Source organism: Chaetura pelagica, unplaced genomic scaffold (assembly GCF_000747805.2).
Source record: "Chaetura pelagica isolate M959 unplaced genomic scaffold, ChaPel_1.0 scaffold76, whole genome shotgun sequence".
Taxonomy (NCBI): Eukaryota; Metazoa; Chordata; class Aves; order Apodiformes; family Apodidae; genus Chaetura; species Chaetura pelagica.
In genome coordinates, this window is record NW_009970723.1 from 5,948,371 (window position 1) to 5,958,001 (window position 9,631).

Below are 9,631 nucleotides of genomic sequence, written 5' to 3' on the forward strand. Positions count from 1 at the left end.
GCCAGTGCAGGCCAGCTCCTGAAAAAGCCCTTGTTTAGCAATTGGACAAAAATCAAAAGATAAATTTGAAGACCATCTACATTGCAGCTCTCCTGACAGATTCTCTTCAGCATGCAGTAAGACTCCTTTAAAAATATTAACTCCGTCTATCTAAAGATGCTTCAGGAAAGTTTGAGTGAATGTAATCTGCCAGAGCTGTTATATCCCAGAATAATTTATTCTGTCAGTTCTCATCTAATGTTCAGAATATCAGCATGGCAATCAGATTATCCCAGAGATCATAGTATTAATCTTTGCACTTTGTAAAGTGTTTGTTTTAGCTCTACTGTATACATTATGAGACCAGGATCCTGTCAAGGGCTTGTTCTCTGTGTATCTCCCACAGCCCAGCAACATGTCCTTTGTGATTTCCTTTACCGTATGGGAGGGGGTAGAGAGGAAATGCTGTTAACTATACAGAAAGAAGAATAAATTACACCAATTACAGTGGCTTCTGCATGACCAACTCTGAGCCAGTGTCAGTTGTGCCCTCAGATGTGTGCACTGCAGCGCATGCAGACACGCTCACACTTCTCTCTCGGGAGCTCAATCTCTCCCTGAGTTAGGCCAGATTCCCTCTTAGGAATAGCTCCAGGCATTAGCAGATCTAATTGCATTATCTAGAGTAATTTTGATCATGGTGAGCAGGAACAGTAATGAATGAGACCTTGATAAAAACCCTTAGTCTCTTGTCAATCTCTAGGCAGTTTTTAGAAAGTTCATCTGTGCTATATACCAATCTATATAGGCTATGTAGTTTTATACAGCCAGCTTCAGTGCTGGGGACTGAAGAAAAAAAAAAAAATAGGAATACTGAGAGATGAAGAGCAATGCAAATATAGCACATCCAATAAAAGATGTGCTTGTGTTTGATTTAGATTCTGTTGCCATTTATGTTTAAAATAATCTGATTGGTTCAGGTTATTCAGCACCTGGAATGTTCTCTTTACTGCTTGCCAAAAATAATTAAGCCTCATTCTTTGTGATAAAGGACACAAGAAAGGGAAGCCATGGAGAAAAAGACAGGAGAGGAGGCTTTGAGAAATACTCGGAATATTCAGCAATGGGTTTGTAAGCCCACCTGAAGCCTAAGAGAGACCAGGATTTCTGGCCCATTAATACAGACTTCAGGAGCTGCTAAGAGGGAATGACAGGCAGAAAAGGTCTCACAGGAGAGCAGAATGGTGGGAACACCTGAACCCTTGTCCTATCCTTAGCAAGGGAGAAAATTTTGCCACTGATTAAGTATGAAATTCTAAGTGAAACGGTATCTTAATGCTGTTTTCCTCGCAGATGTTTCCATCCATAGTTCTGTTTGTATTTACTGCTGTGCCAACAAATGTGCATCAAATGCCTTTCCACTGCTCCTTTTTTCTCAGAACCTCTGCCAAACCATACAATTGATTCTTCAGTGTTCTTCAGACAGTTTGAGAGTCTATAAACTGTAGTTCCTGCATAAAAACAAAAAAGCAAGGGAAAAAAAAAAAAGAGAGGAATAAAAATCTCTTGCATGCTTTGATGGCAAAAGTGTCCATACAACAAGGAAGTATACTTTTTTAATTTATTTTTTTTTCTTTTAAGTTTTAACAGCTGCCAAATTCATACTCTGCTAAACTCCAGTATTTAAAAAATGCAGTGACTTAACTGCAAGGGATTTTGCCAATGAAGCTGGCTGTTCCAAATCAGTCTATGCAGCCTGCTTTGTATTTGGGTGCAGAGGTTCTTCCAGCCCTTGCCTCAGACCCCATCTTCTGCATTTTATGAATTTTCCTCATATTCTCTTTCTTATCTGATCAAGAATAATATTCATCCTGCAAACTAAAGATGGATATGTTAATTAGTACTAATTAGATTAATAAGATGTTACAGTTACATAAAGGACTTGCCAGTGGAACCTGGGAAGGGAAGAGGAAAGGACGTGGAGGAAGGGGAAGAGAGAGTTTATCTGTGGAAACCACTTTAAAAGTACCAAGGACACCTCTGGTTGCTATTTCTGAAGTACAAAATCATAGCAAAGACTTGCAATTTGAACTCATAGGCCAGGCTGAAACCAGTACAGCTGCCAAATAATTAGGCCATCACTTTCCCTAAGCAGTACTCTCCATTATACCATTGTTTTCTCGTGTGAGTTACTCAGTAAAGTAAGCAGGAAGGGGTCACTGAGTGAAGGAGAGAGACTGTCTCCAAGAAGGAAAATCAAAGGCTGTTGCATGCTGTCCAGGTGTAAAAACTCTTCTGCTGGAAAGAGCACAACATGATCAATTGTTTCTCTCTAAAGAACTGTGTTGGTCTTCATGGATATTAACAGGAGTAACTATAGAGGAGTTGTTGGGGAAATGAAGCCAAGCAGAGCCATGGCACCCAGACAAAAATACTTTCAAACTTAAGCAGAGAAGAGGGGAGACTTGTGTTAGTATGGATTTGACAAAGGATGAGGAGGTGATGAGAACAGAGCAATAGGAGAACATTATGCCAAAAATTCAGTTGGCACTTACACTAGTAAGTGCTATATAATAGATGATAATGAATAATCAGTCACAATCTTGATAATTACCTATAATTGTTAACCCAATTGAAATTTGTGCTAATCATACCCTTCTTCTCTATAGGCTTGCTTCAATTTGCTTATTTTGAAAACAAAACAAAGCTTTAACTTCATTTGTTAAAACTGTATAGGCAAAAGAACTAGTCAGTATTTTACTCTGCCTCACGACCAATTTCATACCAGTTCCTTAAAACACAAGTTGCTGGAGGAGATGCTGTTTCAGGAAATTTTACATGCATTACTTTAAAATAATTAACTAGTAAAGAGCTTTGAGTTTCAAACAGGGCAATTTGTTCTGAAAAGGATCAAAATTAATCACATTGACATTGTTAAAATGCTTTTTGATTCTTTTCATCATAGGGTTTCATGAAAAGCAATTCATTCTTCAGATGGTTCAGTTTTTAATGAAGCTTCTTTTCCCAGAGTAGAAATTTTCATACAGTAAATTTATTACCTTTTTAATTTTATCCTTTGTTTCCTATACTCTGTTCATTTGAAACTCAGTTATGCAAATGCTAAAAAAAAAAAGACTGACACTTGTGCACTGCTACCACTTCTAGACAGAAGTCTCTTCCCCCACCTGCCAGTACAAATGTGTATTACAACACAGACATTACAGCATTATGACTGGCATTTTATAGATTGAAGATTGTCCTAGGGTTAAATATTTATATAAAAGTGTATTAGTAAATGCTGTAAGTGTACAGTACACCCCAGCTTTAAATCTAGTTTTGCATGCTGGAAGTGCTAGCTGAATGAGGCCCTTCTGCTTTTTAAGAGGTGATCAGAGAGAAATGGGTCAATTAGGAAAAGAAGCTTAACTAAAAAAAATTGGAGGGAGGAATAAAACTTGAAGTCTTAGAATACGCAGACAGTATCTCAATTAACAGAGAGAAAGCTTTCTAAAGAATGGATGTACTTGGAGCATGGTGAAAAAATTAATTGGTTCTCTTTAGGGTAATATGGAATTAGATGATGAAGTCACATTGCAAATGTGTTGTGTAATTTCCCTGTGTGCTGTTACAAATGAAGTGGATGGAGATTTGCTTTAGTTGGATGTCTATTTTCCTGACAACAGGGGAAAGATCTATGAAATAATGCTTAGCAGGATGCAGCAGGGCCAAAGGGAGCTGAAGCAGAAGATTTATGGGTGGGAAACTGTCAGAGGCAACCACTAAGAAATATTTGCCAGGCTGGTTTTGGTTGATTTGGACCCAACAGCTATTCTGAACAGGAAAGAAACAAGTGTAAAACAAATACCAACACATGAATCAAAGCTTATTAACACATGAATCAGAGATTACAGGCATTTATTACTGAGCACACGTGGAAATCTGACCTTTGGCAAGAAGATGTGATTAGGCAGAGTACGCAGGCTGCAGACAGTGCAGATTTCTCACCACAGCAGGATGGGAAGAAGCAGCAGCTGAAGTACACTGGGGCTATAAAGTGGAGATGGACAGATTAGCTCTGTACACGTGTCAGTTGTGTATGCACGTTGTCCTTGGGAGGAGGAAAAGGTGCACACCCTCTTTGCAGCACTGGCACCTCACCAAGTCAGTGAGATGCACAAGATCTGGCCACAGCCTCTCCAGCCAGCCCAAGGTATTAATCTTATTCAGACACAATTTTTCCCTTATTTTAGGTAGTTAGCAAAGAAGTTACTCCCAGGCTCTCATGGACAGTGGTGATGTTCTTTTACTAAGGGCTGCTTTAGTGGCTTAAAAATGTCTTAGAGATAATTTACTTTATTTCAAGTGGGATCCACCTTATAAGTACTTATGTTTACTGTTCAAGTGCTGGTACATTCCTCATTGTTGAAAATGGTAAGCAAAAAGGAACAATAAATCTTAGCTGTTAATTAAGGCTAAGCTTTTTTTATTTCCCCATGAAAGAACCAAAGAACACAGCATAATCAGTTTTAACATGAACTACAAAATGTGAAAGGATACTTCATATAATTCATCCACCAACTATCCTTAAATTCAGTGTAGATGCTCCTGCTGTGTTCAGGCTCCTGGTTTCCATGTGTTTGCTGAGCAGGTAGGCAGGATGGTGAGGACCAGGGTAGTCCATATAATTCTTTGCACTGTATGAAGCAAGAAAGTTTGTGAGAAGGAAGCTGGAATGGGAACAACATGACTACAGAGGCAGTAGAAGGGAGAGATGTCCCCCCAGACCAAGAACCCCTCTGGATCAAGGCCCTAGGGCTGTGAGGATCTTATCTGTCAGAAGCAAAAGAGACATCTGTTGGGATCCTGCATATGCTTAAAAAATAAATAAAAGGGCAGAAACACAGCTGCCATACATCTCTATGAACTTTCTCATCCATACAATGGTTTCAGACATTTCCCCTCTCAGCTAGGAAACTGGAATTGTCTAAGGATATTCACATTGACAAATCAAATACTGGGTAAAGACAGATGGGGAAAAGATTAAATCTGGCACTTCCGTAATTTTTGTGCATAGTATCCATCATAGAGCTTCTTCTTACCTTCACCAGAATTCCTTGTAATCTTTTCTGATAATTCAGTCACTCGAGAAACAGAATTAGGAGTCAATAGCTGTGAGTTATTAAGGACAATCCAGTTAAACACATAGGGTTCTCATCTAAGCCGTGTTCCTACCTAAAAAGGTTGGACCAGATGATCCTTCTAGCCTGGCATTCTGTGATTCTGTGATACCAAGGGCAGAGGTGCATCCAACAAACTGTGCCATCTTCTGCAAACAGCACACGTTCAGGGGAGGGTGCTCTTTGTGTGAGCATTTTCCCTGCTTTAATTTGTGGTTTATAAAAACTGTTTGATAGTCCATTAGTGGGTATCTTAGGTCATCATCCTGTTAACTGCTTTTCTGGTTTAATCAAACACACCACAAAAACTGCTAACCCTTGTTCACTCCCAAATTCTTATCCATGAGAGAGGCTTAGTGTGGGCAATGCTCTTTGTGCAGATGGATTTTGTCTGCAGCTCTGATCTAACCTGTTCATATCCTTTAAGTTGTAGAAATTTAAATGCAGAATGAAAGGAAAAAAAATGCCATAAGGTAGAAACCAGATGTGACTAGTAAACCTCTCTCCATGCAACACAGCTTCCTAGATACTAAACAGAATTGCTGAATGACATGCAGAGTGGAATAGGAGACTAGCTTTGCACAGCTTTAAATCTTCTGTTTTAATGATTTGGTAGGTAAGGTTCAGAATTTCTAAAGCATTCAGTTTCAGATACTCTCTGGAAATGACAAAGCCTATAAAACAAAGTTATATTGTTTAAACCACCTATAGGCTGTTTCATCAGCTTACAATTCTGATTTCTGTTTAACCATAAAGCTTAAAATGAGTTAGAATTAATACAGGCACCATGATTATACTTCAAATATAAATTAGAGATTTATAAGCATAAATTTTCTGCTCCTGTTCATTTTAAGGGAGAGTGATCTGAGTATTTGTCAATGTCATTTTAATATATTACAACTTTTGTGAAATGCATAATTCCCAAGTATGTTTGATGATTTATTTGTTTAGTTCTGAGCAAAAAAATTCATAGCTGGAAAGATTATTCAAGTATTACTACTCTATTCAACCAACTCTGGCTGAGAGCCAGAAGAAGGCATGTTTGCATAAATATGCTGTTCTAGCACTTTAGTTAGAAGAAAATTCCCTTACAGCTTTTGGTTAGACAGCGTTAGGTTGCAGTGGCAAAAATAAAACCTAATTAAAGGAGGGGCCCTCCTTCCATGGCAGGTTAGAGCTCAGGCAGGAGCCAACACATGCCTGCAGCCCTGGGTCATTTTGCTCAAAAGCTGAAAAAAATTTGGGTTTGTATTCTTTTTACAGCAAAATTGCAGCAGGTAAGAATAGGAAAATAACAGATTTAAGACAGGAGTAGGTTATTTAAAATAAAAACCTGAGAGCCACATGCTATTCAGAGACTTAACAGTAGGATCCATGCTCTGCCTGTGCTGTACCTTCTCTGCAGATTAATGGAGTATAGCAAGCCCAGCTGTTGATCTCCCTTTTTTTCAGGAACACGATATGTAAATTTATTTACACTCACATTGATAATCCTGAATGTTAAAGCAGAAGTAAAAATTAGACTCGTGGGAACTCTGATTTCTAGTTAGCAACACTGCACATCTATTATAATTTTAGCTCACAGAAGTTAATAGAAAATGAGATCAAAGGCAGCATGTGTTTACCAATGGTAGATCATGCCAGACTAAGCTTCTTTGATGTGCTAACAGGTCTAAGTAGGAAATGCAGATCTCATCTATCTGAACTTCAAGAAAACATTTAATGTGCTGCCACTTGGGACTGTATCTGTTAAATGAGCCAGAAAGGAACTTGTAAAAGAACTATAAAAGTGCATGAGGTTTGGAACAGGGCAGATGACAATCTGATTCTCTTAAAAGGAAGATTACTATACTGGAAGGATATTAGTAGAGATCCCCAAGGATTTTTAGTATGTTCAGTCATCTTCTATAACAGTACTGACAATGTTCCTCCTCCTCCAACACTGTAGGTTCCTGAGGGTTTTTTAACTAGATGCACCAGGACTGATAAGCAAATGAATGCAGCACTGCCCTGGACCCTGAACTGCATCACTCAGTTGGTGGAAGCTCATGTTGTAAGCTCCTTCCCTTCCTCTTTGGCATATCTTCACTTGGGCTGCAAGTATGTGCTCCAGGGAGAGCTTCAGTACTTACCAAGTGCAGGGATAGTGATACCTTCTGCTTTTCTTGAGCATGGACACTTTCAGAGGAGCTCCACAGGGCCACGCAAACACCACAGGACCTTCTGGACTCCAGTTGATATCATTGCCAGGTCATCTTTCAACTGGTAAAGAAAAAATAGGTTCCTGTGTTGGGTGTTGGTTGGGAGCAAATAATGAACATAGCACTATCATTTGTAACCTCATTTTAAAAAAAATTTTATATAAAATTGCAGATGTGACAAAGCACTAGACAGCAATACCGTTCGGGAGGAAACAGAGGATCTTAGGGCATAAAGTTACTTCAGTGTTATAGACTGGGAGTTTGTCATCTGGGGAGATGATGGACCAAGGACTTCTTTCCAAAGCAGCCAAGGTATGTAGAAAGTATTGTCTGAGCTATTTATAGAAACAAGGAGGAAACATATGATGACATTTTCCTTGTGAGCTCATTCAGTAAAATTGCTTAAAATCCTTGTCCCTTACTTTGGGAAGGAGGAAAAAATATGAACCAGTGCAGAGAAGGCAGATGTGATGGGGGAACTGACAGCTTCTTTTGATGAGAGGAACACTAAAGAGTTTCACTCAGGTAGTCTAGCAAAATCATGGCTGAAAGAAGTGATTATTCTCTGTAAAGCTTTCAAGCTTAGAACTCAGGAAAGGAAAAGGGCTTTTTATTTGACACAGTAATACATGGGAATAAACAGTCCATAAGTATGTTTAGGCTGGAATACAAGAAAAAAAAATAACTATCCAGGAGAAGGTCATCTCTCAGAATCAAATAAAACCATACTCAATTTTAGGACAGTAGCTAATCAGCATATAAAAGATCCAACTTGAGCACTGCTATCGCGCAGCAGGAAAAAGAAGTCAGAAGAAGCCATTTCCAATTGGCAGCTGGACATACAGAAGCTCGAGGGATACCAAATTGCATGGCAGTAAGTAAAACCACCTCTTTTCCTCTCAGCGGTAGAATCTGCTCTCTAAGCACAGGTTATAAATGCTGGAATTAAAAGGCCAGTCCTACACCAAAATAAGCAATTTCTGTGCTCTGGAGTTATAAGTGAAACTGGAATTAAACCTGTCTGGGCTCTGGAGATCCATCTCCTTAAAACAAGGCACAAAAAGAATGGCAACAGGAAGAGCAAAAAGGCCACAATAAGGAACATTCAGATCCACAGCCTAAGCTGGACTGTGACAGCAGAGGGCTGGTTATTAATCCTCTGCTTTGGAAAAAACACGGGACCTTGCAGAAAAACTTACATTCACTTCTGCTATGAATTATTGAGACTGCAAGATTCCAGATGAAGACCTCTGGACGTTACCACCTCGACAGCCCTTGCTCTCCCTACTCCCCAAGCCAGGAGCCTGCAGACCTAAACCTTTGGTTTGGGTATGTAACCATCTGTGAAGCATCCTCTGCTTAACAGAGTGCTTGGACTGTGGCTTAGGGGCTGCCAGTGATTTGTGCTGCCTTGCCTGGAGCAGAGGAGATGCTGTTACACTTCTAATTAATCTCCAAGCTCCAAAACATTACAAGCTTTGTGCAGACCACAAGATGGCACAGCTGTATAGAATTGCATAAAGCAGCAAGGCATAAATATATTAAATATAAAAATTAACATAGTGTTGGAGAGGCAGCAAAAAATACCCTGTTCTGATGATAAAGCTCTTATTTCTAATTGAAAAGCAGTATTCCCTGAGCCTATAAACAACAGACAATGCTGAGATCTTTTATTTTCAATAATCAAGTGTTTACATATTTACAAAAAATAACATTTCAAGGCAGAAAGGACTTTTGAACTAGGAAACTGGTTTTGTCAAAGATGTAATAGAATACTGTGACTTCAGGTTCTTCTCAGTCCAATGTTACAATGATTATGGAATAGCTTTTTAGTGGTCTGTATTTTTAAGTGGGAAAATTCTGCAATGTCAGCAAACTCTCTCTATCCCACAGACAATTCCATTTGCAATCATTTTCTGAATAGCATGTTTGAGAACAATCCTTAATTAGATGTCAGATACCAATGACCTTTGGAAAATAGTATTTTTATTATACAAACCACAAGGCAGCAAATGCTCTCAATGAGACAGGGATGTTAGTAATATGGATTTATAGGGTTCCAATTCACTGCTCCAAATGACCCAGAAAATACTATGAAAATTTAACCCAATCATTACTCTGGTAGCATATCACAAGGAATTGGACAACATAGGTTTATTGTCTCCAGGATATTAGCTTCTATTATCCCCTAACTACTGAAAAGATCATTTGAGGTAAGAAGAAGCAAACATAATGTTGAGGACTATGCAAAAAGGTGGAATTTCATTATGTCTG